This window comes from Balaenoptera physalus (genome assembly GCF_965194825.1).
Source record: "Balaenoptera physalus genome assembly, chromosome: 15".
NCBI classification, from domain to species: Eukaryota; Metazoa; Chordata; class Mammalia; order Artiodactyla; family Balaenopteridae; genus Balaenoptera; species Balaenoptera physalus.
The window spans coordinates 46,544,632-46,565,437 of NC_138894.1; the positions used below are offsets into that span (position 1 = coordinate 46,544,632).

Below are 20,806 nucleotides of genomic sequence, written 5' to 3' on the forward strand. Positions count from 1 at the left end.
ATAGCTACAGCAATGAATACTATGCATACATAAAATTTGATAGCCTTTTTTTTTTCCACTTGATATTTATGCCATCCACATTGTCTTGTGTTGCTACACAGTTTTTTTTACTAAGCTCTTTAAGGAAGGAAGCTGGCTGGAAAATGGATGTCCTAGCAAACTGGGAATAGTTCCAAGGTTTGTAGGTCTTATTGAGGTTAAAAAACAGATTTTGTGTGACCATGGAGTGGGAAGGTTGGAAAAATAGGAAATTATGAGCAGAAGGTTGGGCTTTTTAAATTATTGCATAAGAAAGACTTGTATTTTGTTATCTAACGACTGAGATTGAAGAAAGCATAATTTTCATCTAATAATAATTTATTATTAATATTTAATCTAATATTTACAGCAAACTATCAAAATCTCTAATGAGGTTCAAACTATATTAAACCTAATTTTGGATATTCCAGAAGGAACTTTTTCATTTTCATAGTAAACATAGACACATTTATTTTTATTTAGTACTTATTAAACATTATAGATCAATATTAAAAATCATAAAGTTTTCTTTCATATTACTGGGTATATTTTGTGTATGTTTTTTGCCTTAGACTTTTAAAAATTTATTTATTTTTATTGATGAATAGTTGATTTACAATGTTGTGTTAATTTTTGCTTACAGCAAAATGTCTCAGTTATACACATATATACATTCTTTTCTATATTCTTTTCCATTATGGTTTATCCCAGGATATTGAATATAGTTCCCTGTGCTATACAGTAGGACCTTGTTATCCATCCATTCTATATATAATAGTTTGCATCTACTAACTCCTAACTCCCAGTCCATCCCTCCCCCACCCCCCGTCCACCTTGGTAACCACAAGTATGTTCTCTATGTCTGTGACTCTGTTTCTGTTTCATAGATAGGCTCATTTGTGCCATATTTATATTCCACATATAAGTGATATCATATGGTATTTGTCTTTCTCCTTCTGACTTACTTCACTTGGTATGGTAATCTCTAGGTCCATCCATGTTGCCTTAGACTTTTGATATGATCTTGGTATATCACTGAAATAGGAGGGACAGAGTAAAATAGATCATGAAATATTCTTTCCTGCTTTGCTGAGCTCAGAAAACCTTCCCTTCTGTCCAACACTGTATCACAGTCACCTGGGACTCACAAAAGACTGCTTGTGCCTAAAGTCTCACAGAATCTACTATGAATACAGTATCTTTATCTTTCGGCTCTAACCCCTTCTGTGACTCCATACCATCATTAGGCTGATGATAGCAACGAATGCCATCCCATCTCCTCTGTTGCTTCCTCACCTGTCTCTTGAACACCCTTGCACCAGAACTGTTTCATATATCGCAGCCACAAAATACATTTCACCAACTCATGTGGAGGAAGTGGACAGAGAAAGTCACTCCATTTTTAGCATTTGCGCTCCACTGAGAATACCCTGATAATCCATGAGAGAAAGCTCAGCCTCTCAACAATGTGGAAGATGGATTAAGGGAAGTGGAAGACTAGAGGCAGGTGACCAGTAAGGAAAATAATTGTAACAATGGAGGGGAGAGAAGATACGTGCTTGAATTAAGACAGTGGCTTTGGGGAATAGATTATTGGGAGACATAGGTAAAGAGAACTGCCAGGTTTCTGCTTTGAGCAACTGTATTAATTGTGGTTCCATTCAATGATCTAGGAACTCCATGGGAGGGGAATTTCTCCCTTTGTATTACATTAAATCCAAATATTAGAAGGCTCCCCATCTGTCATTCTTTCTTCTCTTCCCCTTTTTTGTCAGAATCTTGATTTTGTTTGGGTAATTCACTGTGCTATATATGCCAAGTGCATCTTTAAGCCAATCATGGTAATCCCATTCTTGAGCCACAGAGTGGTTTAGGAATGGGTAAATGATACATTTCTGAGCAATGTAACAAGTTGGGAAATTTGCTAGGGAGATTCTGGAATAATTTTTTTCATTCATAATAAAAAGAGACATCTAGGAATTTACTGGACTTTGCTGTGTCTGTGAGTGACAAGTGAACTATAGAAGCCATTTTAAGACCGTGAGTTAAAAATAAAGCTGACATACTGAAGATGTTACAGTAGAAAGATTTAGAGGGAATCTGAGTTTTTGATGACATGGTTAGCTGCTTAAACCATTCTCTTATGGTTTAAGCCAGTTGAGTTGAGGTTCCCGTTGTTTGCAGCCCAAAACAATTTAAGAGCTATAGAACTGTCTCTAAAAAAAGGAATTCTAGCTAGCCTTGTAATCCCTTGGAAATAAGATCTTTGGGGCTGGATCGTTGATTGTCCAACCAATGGCTCAAAGCAGTTCACCTCTGAGAAGGTGAGCTGACTCTTTGAGGTCTGATCTCCTGGAAAATGGTCTCCACTAAAATATGTATTTCCTTAAAGTGGGTATTTAATTCTATGTATATTAAGTTAAGACATAGTATTTTAATTTTCACTTCCGGTATTAAACTTGCAGTTACTGTATGCATACTATTGCTCAAGACCACTGGCAGATTCAGAAATAGAACACAGTGCCTAGGCCAAAATGGAAGTTTACAATTTTGACAAAGCCCTTGACAAAGAGTACAGGAAATAAAAGTCAACCAAACAGGAAGTAGGCAGAGTAGAACAGAACAGCCAGAAATATTTGGGTCTGGCGCAAGAATTAGTCTATCTACAGAACACAAAAGTACCAAGCAAAGTATGTGGAGCTGAAATCTTTAAATTGGAAACATTTTAAGGGGATTGTGAAAGAAGGAAAAAAAACACAAGGAAGTAAAAGGAAGAGAGAAATAATGTCTCTCACTGGAGTAATTATTGCATAAGCCAAAAAATGTCTTCTGCATAGATAATGACAGCTTTAAGAACTTTCTGCAAATTCTTTGACCTCCCCTAAAGAGGTGAATTCTGTGGCCCCTCTCTGAATCTGGGCTAAACCTGAGTGACTGGTTGACCAGTAAACTGTGGCAGAAGTGATATTATGTGACTTCCCAGGGTAGGTCATAAAAGGTGGTACAGAGTCTACCTGGTTTGCTGGGCCCTTCATTAGAAACATGAACTACTGTGTAAGAAGCAGTACCACCCTGAGACACCATGCTATGAGGAAGCACAAGCTAACCCATGCAGACAGACCATATGGAGAGGCCTTCTGAAATGGAGAGAGATGCTCAGCCAGCCCAAGCTCTCCCAGTGCTTACTCTTCCAGCTCCTGCCACTGAATGGCTTCAACTGCAGAACCTAAGGCAGAACCACCCAGTGGAGCTCTTCCTGAATTCTTGACCCACAGAAACCACGAGAGATAATAAAATGATTGTTGTCATTTTAAGCCAGTGAGCTTTGGGGTGGTTTGTTATGCAGCAATAGATAGCCGGAACAATAGATGAGGTGATTTAAATGCTATGGCTCTTTAATAAGTAAGGAAAAAACTCTAGGACCATTAGAAGTCATTATAGCTAATTACTATAACGAGCAAGGTGAACTGGTGGTTTCCAGTCAGAGGATCTGTTACTGATAATTAAAGCAAATAATTAATTGGTGAGGCCAAGTAATATTTTTTAAAAAACCTTGACTCTGAAAGAACTTCAGGTAAACATGAAATGTTTAAAGATTATGTTGTATTTCTCAAAGGCAATTTGTGTAAGTAATTTTCTTTTTTACCACTTTTTCTTCCTATTTCAGAGATTCATGTTATCAACAAACTATGACAGATATTTGGGGTGATTCCTGACTTGTCACAATTCAGCAGCTCAAAAAGCTACAAGCTGGGAGGTTTAGGAACTCTGTGGACTGAGTTCCAGTTTCCTGACCTCAGGACATTCAGTCATGTAACGTTTCTGTAGGGTAAAGTCCAGGACATTTTTAGTCTACATGGGACATGTAGCCAGTGGGACCATATGTGTGAGCTAAATATCAAGATGGGAAAGGTGGATGTCAGAGAAGTAAAAGCTTTTTATGGCTCACACCTCTGGTCTTAATTCTTCTTATTCTTGGTTTAAAGGATTGAAAGAAAATGAATAAAAATTAAGATCAACCAAAGCAAATGTAGAAAAGTAACATGGAAAGTGTGTATGAAATGTCCAAATCCGTAGACACAGAAAGTAGATTAATGCTTGTCTAGGGCTGGAGGGTGTGGGGCTAGTGGGACATGGGGGCTAATTGCTAATGGGTACAATGAGTACGAAATTTCTTTATGGGGTGCTGAAAATGCTCCAAAATTGATTGTGATGATTGCAAAACTGTGAATATACTAAAAACCATTGAACTGTACACTCTAAGTGGGTGAATTGTATGTTGTGTGAATTATATCTCAATAAAGCTGTTATAAGAAAAAAATAACAAGGGAAAAAAGTTTATGTCAGATGAAAACAGATAAAAATCAAGCTTCTTTATCATAACTAAAATGTTTTTGGAACTTCCCTGATGGTCCAGTGCTTCAGAATCTGCCTTCCAATGCCGGGGATGTGGGTTCGATCGCTGGTCGGGAAACTAAGATCCCACATGCCGCAGAGCAACTAAGCCCACGCACTCTGGAGCCCGCTTGCCTGAACTAGAGATAAGCCCATGCACCGCAACTAAGACCCGACGCAGCCAGCCAAATAAATAAATAAATATTTTAAAAAAATGTTTTCACTGATGCTTAGAAATTTCCTTGGCTAAATGAGAAGATGATGCTGAGATTCCTCTAGGGCAGAGTTTAGCCAACTTTTTCTGTGAAAGGCCAGATAGAAAATATTTTAGGCTTTGCGGGCCAGGAGGCAAAACCATAAATATTATGTAAGGATTCATATAATAAGAGAGAAAACAAATTTCTGCACATTTCAAAATGATGATATTAAAAATATAATAATAATTGAGTATTTTTTTTTTGTAATACAGGTCTGCTAATGAGAAAAATGGAATTCTTTTTTAGGAGACAACATTTCACTTAATTGAGGTTCAAAGTTAATGTTTCCTATCCTCAAATTGATTGCAAATTGTACTTCTGAAAAAAAAAAGTTCTTAGCTCATGGGCCAAATAAAAAGTCAGTGAGTCAGTTTGCCAACCCCTGCTCTAGAGGACTAAGTTCCTAAAGGCTGGCGTATTAGCTTCCTAGGGCTTCTGTAACAAGGTACCACAAACTGGGTAGCTTAAAACAGCAGAACTTATTATCTCACAGTTCTAGAGGCCAGAAATCTGAAATCAACCTGTTGTAGAGCCATGCTCCCTCCAAAGGCTCTGAGGGAAGATACTTCTTTGCCTCCTCTAGCTTCTGGTAGCCCTACGTGTTCCTTGGCTTGGGGCAGCATAACTCCAAACCCTGACTTTATCTTCATATGGCTCTCTTCCCTCTGTATCTTTGTTTGTGTTTCTTCTCTTCTTATAAGGACACCAGTCATACCCTAATTCAGTATTACCTCATCTTAACTAAATATATTTGCATCGACCCTATTTCTGAGTAAGATCACACTCATTGGTACTGTGGGTTAGGACTTGAATATATCTTTTGGAGGTACACAATTCAACCCACAACAGCAATGGATTTGGGCAGAGAGCCCTGGAGGATCTTTGGGTCAAAGATGTCCTCCTTATCATGTATTTCTTAGAACAGTGATGCTACTGATGAACACCAGATTTGGCTCAGGTCTCATCCTATGGAGCACTTGCAAACATGGAGCAAATAGAGAGCACCACCCTTCACGGTCCCCGCAGCTCCAAACCCTGGGACACTTTTTTATTGTTTTAAGGCCCTCAGATATTAGTTAGTCACTTTCATTTAAAAATATGTCACTTACTATTAGAAAAAAGGGCTAGAATTCATTCTATATTAGAATGAATGTTTCTTAGCTGTTATTTTGGACTTCCTGGAAGCTTCATGATACATTGTCTCTTTAGTTTGTTTCCCCCTTAAAACTTTAAGAAAAGCTATTACTAAGGTCTGGGTAACAGTTACTGGTGGCTTGTACCAAGGTTGTAGCAGTGTTGATGGAGAGAGTTGGATGGATTAATGATTTGTTCATAGACAGGGTCTGCAGTATTTGAAAATTAGTGTATATAAGGTTGAGAAGAAGGTGTCAAGAATAACTTTCAGAATGAAATTGGAACACTCCCTAACACCATACACAAAATTAAACTCAAAATGGATTAAAGACCTAAATGTAAGGCCAGACACTATAAAACTCTAAGAGGAAAACATAGGCAGAACACTCTGTGACATAAATCACAGCAAGATCCTTTTTGACCCACCTCCTAGAGAAATGGAAACAAAAATAAACAAATGGGACCTAATGAAACTTCAAAGCTATTGCACAGCAAGGAAACCATAAACAAGACAAAAAGATAACCCTCAGAATGGGAGAAAATATTTGCCAATGAAGCAACTGACAAAGGATTAATCTCCAAAATATACAAGCAGCTCATGCAGGTCAATATCAAAAAAACAACCCAATCCAAAAATGGGCAGAAGACCTAAATAGACATTTCTCCAAAAAAGATATACAGATTGCCAACAAACACATGAAAGGAGGCTCAACATCACTAATCATTAGAGAAATGCAAATCAAAACTACCATGAGGTATCACCTCACACTGGTCAGAATGGCCATCATCAAAAAATCTACAAACAATAAATGCTGGAGAGGGGCTTCCCTGGTGGTGCAGTGGTTAAGAATCCGCCTGTCAATGCAGGGGACACGGGTTCAAGCCCTGGTCCAGGAAGATCCCACATCCCACATGCCGCAGAGCAACTAATCCCGTGAGCCACAACTACTGAGCCCGTGTGCCACAACTACTGAAGCCCGCGTGCCTACAGCCCGTGCTCTGCAACAAGAGAAGCCACCGCAATGAGAAGCCTGCGCACCACAATGAAAGAGTAGCCCCTGCTCGCCGCAACTAGAGAAAGCCCGCGCACAGCAACAAAGACCCAAAGCAGCCAAAAATAAAAATAAAAAATAAATAAAAAATAAAAAAATGCTGGAGAGGGTGCGGAGAAAAGGGAACCCTCTTGCACTGTTGGTGGGAATGTAAATTGATACAGCCACTATGGAGAACAGTATGGAGGTTCCTTAAAAAACTAAAAATAGAACTACCATATGACCCAGCAATCCCACTACTGGGCATATACCCTGAGAAAACCATAATTCAAAAAGAGTCATGTACCACAATGTTCATTGCAGCTCTATTGACAATAGTCAGGACATGGAAGCAACCTACGTGTCCACCAACAGATGAATGGATAAAGAAGATGTGGCACCTATATACAATGGAATATTACTCAGCCATAAAGAGAAACGAAATCGAGTTATTTGTAGTGAGGTGGATGGACCTAGAGTCTCATACAGAGTGAAGTAAGTCAGAAAGAGAAAAACAAATACTGTATGCTAACACATATATATGGAATCTAAAAAAAAAAATTGTTCTGATGAACCTAGGGGCAGGACAGGAATAAAGACGCAGATGTAGAGAATGGACTTGAGGACACGGGAGGGGGGAAGGGTAAGTTGGGACGAAGTGAGAGAGTTGCATTGACACATATACACTACCAAATGTAAAATAGATCGCTAGTGGGAAGCAGCTGCATAGCACAGGGAGATCAGCTCGGTGCTTTGTGACCACCTAGAGGGGTGGGATAGGGAGGGTGGGAGGGAGACGCAAGAGAGAGGGGATATGGGGATACATGTATACGTATAGCTGATTCACTTTGTTATACAGCAGCAACTAACACGACAATGTAAAGCAATTATACTGCAATTAAGATGTTAAAAAATAAAATAAAATAAACCTGGAAGAGGGCCCTCAAAAAAAAAATAAAAAAGAATGACTTTCAGCATGAGCACTTGGGTGGAGAGTGGTTAGATGGAATGAAATAGGGAACTTGGAACAGGTTGGGGTAGAAAGAGGAAGAGCAAAATGACAGGACAGCTGTCTATATGGGTCTGAAACTGGAGATACACATTTGAGAGTGGTTATTGGGATTTAAGGGGCCAATGAATAATGCCCCCTACCTTCTGAGTTCAGAAGCAACTTGAGAAATAGACCTTAGGGAACAAAATCTTAACTTTTTTAATGGTTAAGCTAGATTATAGAGTATAGTTTTGATCTGTAGACAAAACTGGACTTTTTAATATCTTCCCCCAGGACTTAACCTATTGGCCCCCACTGCTTATCTCCCTATTTCAGAAACAGAGCCTGCCCCAGTAAGATTGTATCATGTAGGAGAGAGGACTTGGGTGCCTGCTGCAGGGGGCACGGATCCAGAGAGAGAGATGAGAGGAGAAAGAAGCACCCAAGCCGTCAGTGAGTCACTCCCCCTGGGGGAAGGACTGAGTGTTTCAGCAGGAAATAAATGGTATACTTAAAGAGGTAACTGAAGGGAATATAGCAAAGGGATTATTTGCAGAGGTGTGGGCAAGGTTAAGGATACAAACAAGGGATGTCGAAGCATCCAGGATTTACATGGAAGTTCTAGTTCTAGGGACAAGAGGAGGGAGCTCATACAGAACTCAGGAGAGTTGTAGCTGAGGCAGAGGCGCTGCCCAACAGGAATGTGGCAGAGGGAAGGAGTCAGTGCCCAAAGTGTGCCCTTGACTGCCAGCGGTAGGGATGGGCTGGGGGGTGAGGGGGGAAATATCCAGCCTACTCATTCTTCCCACCGTCTAAACTCCCTCCCATTGACCAAACGCACAGGAAACCAGAGCACTATAATGACCAGGGAATGTAGTCTGTTAAGCAGTCAGCCTGCCCAGGTACAAAGTAGGGCAGAAAAGGGTGGGAATGGGCAATGAGAAAATAACTAGCACAGGGACTTCCCTGGCTGTCCAGTGGTTAAGACTGTGCGCTTCCACTGCAGGGGGTGCAGCCCGATCCCTGGTCGGGGAACTAAGATCCTGCATGCTGGGCGACAGGGCCAAGAAGTTAAAAAAAAAAAAAAAAAAGAAAAGAAAAGGAAAAAGAAAAGAAGCAACACATGGTTCTGTCCTCACCTTTATGAGACTAACTTCCACACCCTGCCCCCTACCATCTACTGCTCCTTGGAGTCCCTCCTTCAACCACTGTTGGGTAGTTTAGCTTTTGTTCCAGGAATGCTCTGAAATAGGAGCAGAACAGTTATTTAATAAAGTTTCCAGGCTTCCCTGATGGCTCAGTGGTTAAGAATTCGCCTGCCAATGCAGGGCACACAGGTTCGAGCCCTGGTCCGGGAAGGTTCCACATGTCGCGGAGCAACTAAGCCCGTGCGTCACAACTACTGAGCCTGCGCTCTAGAGCCTGCGAGCCACAACTACTGAGCCTGCGTGCTGCAACTACTGAAGCCCGCACGCCTAGAGCCTGTGCCTCGTAACAAAGAGAAGCCACCACGATGAGAAGCCCGCACGCCCCAACGAAGAGTAGCCCCCGCTCGCTGCAACTAGAGAAAGCCCGCGCGCAGCAACGAAGACCCAACACAGCCAAAAATAAAGTAAATAAATAAATAAATTTATTTTTAAAAATAAATAAAAATAAAGTTTTCAATGCCCACTGCACCCAAGGGTGAAAACTCATCACTGTCCTCTTTCCTATCCCATATTTGCTCACCTGTATTGTCCAACTGGTTTACCAGAAGATATGCAATGGGATCAAATGACAGTATAAACTTATGATAATATGATGTTTGACAATGATGCAATGCCAATAAAATTGAAATGTCTCAAATAACGTTCTTCCATTACAGAATCTCATTGATTCTAGGATGTGAATTTTTTCCCACATTTTAACCTCTCTAAAATTGGGAGTCATATTACAGTGTCCTCAGCCAGGCAGCTGTTATGATGGAGGTGTCATTGCCTGCCATGTGCATCAAAACTGGCAGAATGGGTGTCAGCAGCTTGGAAGAAAACCCAGCAGACAGAGCGGAGTGTTGTTATAAAATGCTCCCTCATGAGTGCTCTTGACACAGATGGTGATACCATCTGAGATCATTCAGGCCACTCTGAGTTAAAAAGTGGTTCAGCCATAGAGACAGACGGTAGGTCGGTGGTTGCAGGGGCTGGGAGAGTGGGAGGAACGGACTGGGGAGTGACTGCTAATGGATACAGGGTTTCTCTGGGGAATGATGGAAATGTTCTGAAATAGGTAGTGGTGATGGTTGCACAACATTGTGCATGTGCTAAAAACCATTGAATTGTACACTTTTTAAAAAAAAAATTTATTTATTTTATTTATTTATGGCTGTCTTGGGTCTTCGTTTCTGTGCGAGGGCTTTCTCTAGTTGCGGCAAGCGAGGGCCACTCTTCATCGCGGTGCGCGGGCCTCTCACTGTCGCGGCCTCTCTTGTTGCGGAGCACAGGCTCCAGACGTGCAGGCTCAGTAATTGTGGCTCACGGGCCCAGTTGCTCCGCGGCATGTGGGATCTTCCCAGACCAGGATTCGAACCCTTGTCCCCTGCATTGGCAGGCAGATTCTCAACCACTGCCCCACCAGGGAAACCTAGAATTGTACACTTTTAAAGGGTGAATTTTATGGTATATGAATGGTATCTCATTTTTTAAAAGTGATCCAGAACATCGAGAGAAGCTGGGTAACGGATATATGGGAACACTTTTTACTATTTTTGCAAGTTATTGTGAGTCCAAAATTATTTCAAAGTAAAAAGCTTTAAAAAGTACCTTTTGGAATACCATCTGATATGGAGGTCTTATATTTTTAAAAATCTGTATTCAGTTCAATAAAATTAAATTTTATTAAAAGCTTTTCACAACAAAGGAAACCATAAGCAAAATGAAAAGACAACCTACAGACTGGGAGAAAATATTTGCAAACAGTGCAACCAACAAGGAATTAATTTCCAAAATATACAAACAGCCCATACAGCTCAGTATCAAAACAAAACAAAACAAACAACCCAATCAAAAAATGGGCAGAAGACCTAAATAGACATTTCTCTAAAGAAAACATACAGATGATCAACAGGCGCATGAAAAGATGCTCAATATTGCTAATTATTAGAGAAATGCAAATCAAAACTACAATGAGGTACCACCTCACACTGGTCAGAATGGCCATCATTAAAAAGTCTACAAATAACAAATGCTGGAGAGGGTGTGGAGAAAAGGGAACCCTCCTGCACTGTTGGTGGGAATGTAAACTGGTGTAGCCACTATGGAGAACAGTATGGAAGTTTCTTAAAAAGCTAAAAATAGAGTTAGCATATGATCCAGCAATCTCACTCCTAGGCACATATCTAGAGAAAACCATACTTCAGAAAGATACATGCACCGCAGTGTTCATAGCAGCACTATTTATAGTAGCCAATACATGGAAGCAACCTAAATGTCCATTGACAGATGAATGGATAAAGAAGATGTGGGGTGTGTGTGTGTATTCATATATATATATGAATATTACTCAGCCATAAAAAAGAATGAAATAATGCCATTTGCAGCAACATGGATGGCCCTGGAGATTATCATATTAAGTGAAGTAAGTCAGACAGAGAAAGACAAATATCATATGATGTCACTTATATGTGGAATCTAAAAAAATGATACAAATGAACTTACAAAACAGAAATAGACTCACAGATATAGAAACAAACTTATGGTTACCAAAGGGGATAGCGGTGGGGGGAGGGGCGGGGAGGGGAGATAAGTTAGGAGTTTGGGATTAACAGATACACACTACTATATATAAAATAGATAACCAACAAGGACCTACTGTATAGCACAGGGAACTATATTCAATATCTTGTAATAACCTATAATGGAAAAGAATATGAAAAAGAAAAAATAACTGTATTCAGAGTCTGCTTATAGACATGTGAACTATCTTTTAGGGGAAAAAAGTAAAAGGATATTCAACAAAAGCTTTTTCCAACTTTGAAAATAAACATGATTCAGAATATTTGAATTCTGAATATAAAGAGCTTCTAAGAAGTTTTTTTGCTCATATTCTTTTTAATATATGCATGAGAACAACGTATGATAAAGATCTATGTCTAAGTCTAAAAGAACTTATTAAGAAAGTATAAGATAAACATTTTAAGTGACAAATGTTGTGCAAACTTTAGTTGGCATTTTCTCCCCCTCTCTTGGTAGTGTGTTAGATGTTATGAAACATAGTATTACATCCGCATGGAGGACTAAAAGCTCCCAAATCAAATCTCCTTGCTCTGGTAAGGTAAAGACCACAGACATTCAGGTCCACAATTATCTTCTACACAAACTCTCATCCTGTTCAGCCTCAGCCCAGGGGCATCACTCAGTGCCTGGGAAGAGTGGAGTTCCCTCAGCGGTTGCAGTCAAAGTCTCTTATATGCTCTACTTTTAGAGTCCAAAGGGTTAACAGGACATAGATTTCCCAGCACCAGTCCCACACCCAAGAAACTTAGAAAACAGAGTCAAATCTACTGGCCCTACCTGGCATTTAGACCAGTTGTATCAGTCTTGATTCTAGGTTTTGAGCTGCAGAAATCAACTCTGCCTGATTTAAGCAGAGAAGGAATGTATTAGTAGTTCTTTGGGCAGTTGGGGGAATCACAGGGAAGACTGGAAAACCTGGTGTTACCTATGAACTGGTCCTGAGAAGACCCTGTAGTCAGCAGCTGAGCCCTGGACCCACAGACTTGGGGAATTCTCTGCTGGGGCTGGGTCTGTGTGTCACTGACTCCTGATTCAAAGTCCAAGGTCGGTGAGTCTCACAGAATAAGCCTTGGTCACATGGCCCCACTCTTGTCATATGGCTTCAAGGAAGCTGGGAATGTGAGTAAGTAGCATTTTCTGCTTCTATAAAAGGAGATAGACTCTGCCTCCAACCAAGACTCTTAAGGAGTGGGAAGAGGTGTAGACGATGGGCACCTAAAAATCAAGATGAATGTCTACTTCAGTCAAAATAAAGTTCTTGAAATCCCAGAACACACACATAGTACTGGCACCAACTGAAGACCCAGGCAGAGGTCCAGCAGGATCCGAGGGGAGGAGGGAAGACTGAAAAAACACGAAAGAAAAAGCCTTATTGATATTAGCCTTGTCTGAATGCCTCTCCGTCTATATATCACTTTTCTATAGTTCTTGACCTGTGAACTTAAAAAAATTTTTTTTAATTAATTTATTTTTGGCTGCACTGGGTCTTCGTTGCTGCGTGCGGGCTTTCTCTGGTTGCGGCGAGCAGGGGCTACTCTTTGTTGTGTTGCGTGGGCTTCTTGTCAGGGTGGCTTCTCTTGTGGCACACGGGCTCTAGGCTTCAGTAGCTGTGGCACATGAGCTCAGTCGTTGTGGCTCGCTGGCTCTAGAGCACAGGCTCAGTAGTTGTGGCGCACGGGCTTAGTTGCTCCGTGGCATGTGGGATCTTCCCTGACCAGGGCTCGAACCTGTGTCCCCTGCATTGGCAGGCGGATTCTTAACCACTGTGCCACCAGGGAAGTCCCTTGACCTGTTAACTTTACATGGTGTTGGGAGAAGTCCTTCATCAAGAGGTTAATTATGGCCTAGATTTACCGTATCATATCTGGAAATTGAAACCTTCCCAGCCTCTTGCAAAATTTAGAAATTTTTAATGATGCTCCAGGACTTATTGGAGGCTCATTTCTTCCCCACTTAAAAACCCCTTAATTTCTATTTCCCCTGTGTCCCTGTCAAACCAAGGACACAGCCAGATTTCCTCTTGTGAGCAGTCATTGCAATGGTGTGCTGGTAAACTAGCTCTGTGTAAGAAAAAACAAGCCCTGATTGATAGCACTTGCCAATTTCCTTGGTGTAAATACTCCCACTGTGGAAGGTTTCAAGCTACCAAAGTTGCAGGTTACATCCCTGAATATTTTACTGTCAGCTTTTACGAGCCCTTATGAGCCACAGCCTCTTGCCTGGAATTTCTCAGGCCTCCTAAAGAAGTTGTGTCACTTGCTTAATCTGGAGAACCTCTCATAGTGGATTCCTCAACTAAAGCTGCTATTGAATATGTGTTCCATGATGGCAGAGGTCTTTGTTCACTGCTGTACTCCCAGGGCCTAAAACAGTCCCTGGCACACAGAAGGTTCTCAGCACATATTTGTCTGTGGTGGTGGTTCTGAGGCTCTTCCCTGGGGCTGGTGAGGACAGCCACCTCTGTCGTGTGCTAGTCCACAGAGCACTGCCTTGCTCTTGGGTCAAAGGCAGCAGAGACTTTGCCTACGTCCTCTTTCTCTGTGAAGTGGCTCATGTCTCTGATCATCTGTTTGCCTCCGTTGTTCCACTTCTCTTTTCAGGAAGACTCAGCCACATTTTTAACATTTTAACTTGCTTCTTGAGTTGATCATTTCCTTCTTTATCACATCAGCCAGCACCATTTGCTGTACTGATTAATGTTTTCCTCTTTATTTCCCTATGCTTTTGAGTCCAGACATTTGCTTTTCCGATATACTCCTTGGATTCTGTCTTGTGGGGTCCACCCCAGTGAGCCATCTGTAGTTAGGAAGTCTTGAGTCTGCCAGAAACGTGGCTGTTGACACGGATCTTGTCGTCCTTTATCTGTCTTCCTGGGTGGGTGACCCCTCATGGATGGTGTTGTCCTACAGGACCAATATCTAAGGCCTGGACTCTATCTGCCACTGTCCTGCCTGCTTCTCCTGAAGCTCATCTCACCTTCCTGTGCCTTCCCTGAACGTCCCCTTTCAAAAGTTTCCTGGGTTACATTGCCTCAAGGCACACGCCATGCCTGCATTCTCTTCTATTGCAATAATTGAGCCACCTCGAAACTCACTGGTAATGCTAGCAGCATGCTATGCTTCTCTTCCCAGATCTCCCAGCTCAAATCTGGCCACAGTTGCGTGACCAGGTGTAACTGTTGCAGTCTTTAAAGGGTGATTCCCCAATTAAACTTACTGTTGACTCCTTATCTGACCTTTAAAGAGGGCACTTCTCAAGAGCTTCCTGGAACTGCACTCCTGGTTTTGGCTGGCAGGTGCAGATTATTCCAGTCTGTTCTCTGAAATTTCACCTCCCTCCATTAGAGTTCTTTGGATCCCAGTCACCTTTTCTGGTCTAGTAATAACCAAAACAAACAAACAGAATGGTTTCTAATACCTTCCTTGAGAGCATAGGTCCAAGCGTATCTCCTTTCGTCTTTTATGTTGGACTAGGCTGGCCTCCGCCATCAAAACCTGTCTCTTAAGGAAATCCTTCTCCCTACATGGCAGTGGTGGTAAGACCCAGTGCTGGCCAGTCAGAATGGACATGGGCTGCAAACATCCAATGGGTGTCTCCGGCTGACACAGCCTGGCTCCTTTATCTTTCTCTCTCCAACTGTTCTCATTCTGATTTCAAGATCAAAGTTTTGTTAGAGAAAAAGTTACTCATGACTCTTACTAAAGAACGGTAAGGCAGACTTTATTCAGCACCATTGTGGTAGTTGTAGGAACCAATGGGGTTTTGCAGTAGGGGAGAGATATTGGGCTCAGCTTTGAATTGGGCTCAGCAACAAGGAAAAGTGAGAATTTATAGCCAAGGAGCAGGGAAGGGGAGTCAGTGGATGGAAATTTACTGAAATATCAGGGATAAGTGGGGGCGGGGATTTTCGGCTAAGCCATCCTAACCTTCTTGCTGAAGGCAGGCAAGGGTGATCAGACATCCCCTGGGGGATGGTGGAGGATGAGGGACCTGATCAGATATCGAGGGAGATCAGAGATTGAGGATGGAGTTAAACTGACTTAGCGGGGTTCTTGCTAACAAAGGACAAAGCAGAGGTGAACATGGAAGCCTGAAAGTCAGGGACTAGTTGAAAAGAGAGTTCAGAAGAGCCAGACCAGAGTTTGGTCAAGGAGAGAATCTTTGTTAGTTTCTAAACCAATCCAGCTCCTCCTTGATTCCTAGAGACAGTATGTTCCTGGCATTAGGCCTCTTACTACTCCTTCCTAGTCTTTGGTTTACTAATATTTTTATTAATGTCCAAAAAGATGTCCTGCCACCTATAAAATAAGGGCCCCTTTTCCTTTATCTGTTCAGTGATGAAAAGCCACCACCCTCTGTGGCTGAACCTCCAGATCTGAGCCTTTAACCAAAGCCATAGTCAGGCTTAAGCAATAAAGCTAGAGAGGATGTTGATCTGTGTGGTGGGGTTTGAGGGTGATTCCAGGAGGAGTCTGTAGATAAGTCATTAAGGAATCAGGAGGTTAATTCCACCACAATTTACTCCTTGGCTCTACAACTGGACTCAGTTCAACATAACGTAAGGAGGAAGAGAATTTGAGGCAGATGACTTAATGCACAGCTAGTATATCCTAACCCTGTCCTCAGGTGGCCCTCAGACCAGCAGCATCACCTGGAAATTTGTTAGAAAATGCAAATTCATAGGCCTTACCCAAGACCTACTAAATCCGGTGGTGGGAGCCCAGGAAACTATTTTAACAAGTTCGCTAGGTGATTCTTATGAATGTTAGCATTTGAGAACCACAGCTCTCACCCAGGTGGAGCTTAGTTCCATTTACAGTAAGTTTCACGTGAAACTTAGCTTCCTTTGGGCTGTTCCTGCCTGAGAGATATGGTAGGAGCAGCAAGAAATTTTCCCAACCACTAATGCCTAAATAATTTGTTCACTGAAACTCTGCCTGTTTTAAGTGACAGAAAGACCCATCTAATCCCCATGTTGGGCATCCCTGCTTAGATCTGTAAGTTGCAAAAACCTGCAAAGCCTGTGTACACTGAGGTGGCAAAGGCTTGGGTCTGCCGAGGTCCTGTGACACCAGGCTCATTAAACTGCTGTGTCTTAAAGCAGTCGAGGACCTGGAAGCCCTGTGCTGACTAAAGTATTGACACCTCCTATCCCTGTCACACCTGAAGCATCGCTCTCTCTGGATATATCTTAAATCTCCAAAGCCCTATCGTTGTGCCTGTTCCTTAAGCTTTCCTGGTTTGTAGGCCATGGTTTGGGGGTGGGGAGGAAACACATCAAATCCCCCTCCTCTGAGTTCAGAACCAGCTGAGAGGTAGGATCAGGACTCCGCTAGGGGTCAGTATGTCAACTTTACTGCTGATAAAGTTGGATTGGAAAATGCAGCTGGGAATCTGCAGCTACCGCTGGGTTTCCTCACACCTCCCCCCTGAATTGGACCTCCCAACCCCAGCTGCCTGCCTCCTGGCTTGCTGGGGAGATTGCCAGACCCAGAAGAGTGGTCACTAGAGCTAGTGCAGCGTTTCCCCGACCCTCCCAATCAGCTCCTTTACTCGCTCTTTGGAGGAGCACGGTAAGTTGTGGAGAGACAGGCAGGAGAGGGGCTCCAGTACCATTCCTTCTTGGGGAGGACGTGAGGATGCAGGAACAGGTCTTCCCTGCCTGTGGGAATAGTATTTGATGTCACTGGCATCAATGAGAGTCTAGAATGGGAAGAGGGGAAGGTCAGGACTGAGGCTCACATTTAAGCATGGTTTCAAAGAGGAAACCCCAGCCAAAGAGCCTGAGAGGAGAGGCCAGAGAGAGGGGGAGAGGGACCAGGAGCATGGGTGCCGCAGAGGCCGGGGAAGGAGCATTTTAAGGAGAGCGTGATCAGCACAGTCCACATTCCTGAGGAGCCTAGTGAGATGAGGAACAAAAACTGTCCCTCAGATTTAGGCACTTGGAATCCCCTGGTGACCTTACTGAAAGGCGGGAAGGAGAAAGAAGCTTTGTGGTAGTCACTGAAGGGTGTCCAGGAGGAGAGTTTCTTAAGGGGGACAAAGCTTGTTTGAAAACTGATGGAGGACAGTCGCCTGCGCTTGTGAGGTTGTGGCAGAGCTAAGTAGCCTGTGCCCCACCCTCCAGGCAGGGCTCTGGCTGTCTCTCTGGAGCACAGTTTCCTAATTTGAACAAAGTGCAGTGTGAGCTAATAGCAACCCTGGATGGGAGGATGCTGGTACCCAAGATAGGGGAATAAAGGATAATAGGTCACTTAGTCACCTGCAAAGCCGGAACTAGAAGCTGAAGGCTTCTGTCTCCAAATTCAGAGATCGCTCCAAACGCCCTTTAGGGCAGAAACAACAAAGGCTCTTCTTCCCTTCAAGAGCTTGCCTTATTTTTGGCAGTCCCTAATTATTTTAGCACTAAGTATTTAAATCCTGATCTAGTAAGATGACCAGGATTCAATGATCCTAATCCTCCCTTAGTGACAACCTTTAATTCCCTGGGGACTCACACTTTCGATTAATGGAGGTCTACAAAGGTAACAGACCACCCTCTGATTCTCGGAATGGGAGAGTGTCTTGCTGGACCAATTGGTGGTCTCTCCCTACTGTCTATCACTAGTGTCAGAGACCATATTCTCTGAGAGCTAGTCTTTAGACAGTTTGACTGTCTTAACCCTTGTCATTGACTTAACCCTTACTTACAATATCTTACTTGTTTCACTTAAATCATTTCCAACTCTGATATCATAGAAATACTACCATCAGAGACTTCTTAATGATAAGCTTCTCCCAGGTAGTCCCATACTCTTCCTATTTCCGAAATCATTTGTCCACCTATCTGGAAAACCAAAAATAAGTGAACTTGAAAGAGAGTGGTTGGCCATTTTGCTAAGGATCTCGTAGGTCTCTTGGTGTTTGTTTGCTTTCCTTTTTAATGTATTTGTTTTCCTGTAACATTAATCAAATTCCAGAAATAAAAACATATTATTACTAAGGTACATTTAATTTACATTAAGATTTAAATCTGCTATTGAAGGAGAAAAATTAGGATTGATGATAAAAGTTTATTTTAAATTGGCTCTAGATAATTTAGATATGTAAGTTACTTTTTTTTTTAATTAATTAATTAATTTATTTATGGCTGTGTTGGGTCTTTGCCTCCGTGAGAGGGCTTTCTCTAGTTGCAGCAAGCAGGGGCCACTCTTCATCGCGGTGCACGGGCCTCTCACTATCGCGGCCTCTCTTGTTGCGGAGCACAGGCTCCAGACACGCAGGCTCAGTAGTTGTGGCTCACAGGCCCAGCCGCTCCACGGCATGTGGGATCCTCCCAGACCAGGGCTTAAACCCGCATCCCCTGCACTGGCAGGCAGACTCTAAACCACTGCGCCACCAGGGAAGCCCTGTAAGTTACTTTTTAAACACACACACGCGCGCGCGCACGCACGCACACACACACACACACACACACACACACACACCAATTCTATTAAACAGCCAGATCTTAAAAGTCTAAATTTTGGATACTATAATTAGGAGTCATTTAATCAACAATTTCAAGTTAATGAAAATCTACCCATGTTTTTGGTGTTAAAAGGTAAGTGAAATGACAATATAAAGACTTATTAGGAAATGATTAGATAGAGGAGATAACTGGCCTATACAAGACAAAGTATGATGATCAAAAGTGCTATACATGTGGTCACCAGAAACTTGGAACAGACTGTTTCCTGAGAATAAATTAGTACAGAAACATTACCCATAACATTTATGCCAAACTCTTTTAGCAGATAAAATATTACACTGGGATGTAATAGGCTTTAAAACAACATGATACAAGACAAAACACAGCAGGGACTTATGAAAATAACTTCTAATAAGGTTTTGGCTTTCTCTTTGTGTGGGATCCAAGGTGGAGTGATCTTTGCAAAAGTCCATTCTAGGGTTAACAGTTTGTTGGCTTGACTTATAACTTTTAAATATTTAAACACATATTTTGTAGGCCTCCCTTTGCACTCTTGCCCTGGCAAGTGTAATCCACTGTCTTGGATTGGACTCTGTCTTCTGCAGCACATCTGGGGCTTTGAACGGCGAGCCCTAGAGACACAGCACCCTAACCCAGGGAAGGACCGGCCTAACCAGAGCAGGGCTAATGCTGCAGCAGGTGGGGGGCACAACAGTCTTTGGTGAGCCTCAAATCCTGCCTGGAGCGTGGCTGCTTCATCTGCCTGTGCCAGCTGGCCCTGCTGGAGAACTGTGGTTGGCCATTCTGTTATAACTCAGGTGTGCACTTAAGGAAAGCAAACCATCCACTCCCTGTCAGGCAGTGGGGTAGTGAGCATCCTTTCTACCCTCACCCCGCTCTAATGGGAGAAATGGTATTTACGCAGGCTGTAAATGGCTCTTCATTCTTTCCTAGCACATACCATTCTATGATGGAAATTTTAAATTGAGAGGCTGTGATACAACCTAAAAGAAACTCCATTAGTGATGCAAGCAGCCAGAAGGATTCTTTGTTTAGGGGAAGTGATGAACATAGGAGGGACCAGAGAGCTGAGACACAGCCCAGAGATCGGCTTCAGGGCCCCGATGAGGCAGAAAACACTCAGGGCAAGTCCAGTTCCTGTGGGTCATGTGTTCCTCGGAACCCTCTACCCTTCATTTGCCTTCCTCTCCTCTCCTCCCCCTTTCCTTGCCCATCCCCCAGGCTCCCACACTCCTTTCTTTTTTGTGTTCTTATGAAGACATATTAAAGATTAGAAAGGGATTACAGGGGCAGGCATGGCTAGTCTTTGTTAAATAGAACTTTCAGAAATAAAGGGGAAAACCAAAACTATTTCCCCCTTCAAATGAGTTGTATTTCTCTCAGGCCAAAGAACTCTTGGGGATTTCCCCCAGGATCTCTTTTACCAAGGCTGTTTGTTTTGTTTTTCATTTGTGAGTAGGGACTATTTCATTCACTAAATCAATATTTACTGAGCTTGCATTATAAGCAAGCAGTGTTCCAGGGGCTGGAGAAATTGGAGTAAACTAAAATGACAGAAATCCTGCCCTCGTTCCCTGTACATTCTTTTTTTTTTCCTTTTTTTTCATAAATTTATTTTACTTATTTATTTATTGGCTGTGTCAGGTCTTCATTGCTGCGTGGGCTTCATCGCCGTGTGCGGGCTTCTCACTGCGGTGGCTTCTCTTGTTGCGGAGCACGGGCTCTAGGCACGTGGGCTT

The 20,806-nt window shown here is 42.5% G+C and overlaps 1 long non-coding RNA gene across 10 annotated transcripts in view; it reads left to right on the forward strand.

The window, feature by feature from the left end:
• LOC309643697 overlaps window positions 1–20,806 on the forward strand; it is a 108,781-nt gene that overhangs the window by 16,889 nt on the left and 71,086 nt on the right. For 2 of the 10 annotated variants that reach the window (XR_014253982.1, XR_014253992.1), the window contains exon 3: window positions 3,686–8,155. The exons of 7 other annotated variants lie outside the window; for them this stretch is intronic. This is a non-coding gene — a long non-coding RNA (uncharacterized lncRNA). One more of the 10 variants, XR_014253990.1, reaches the window with a different exon arrangement.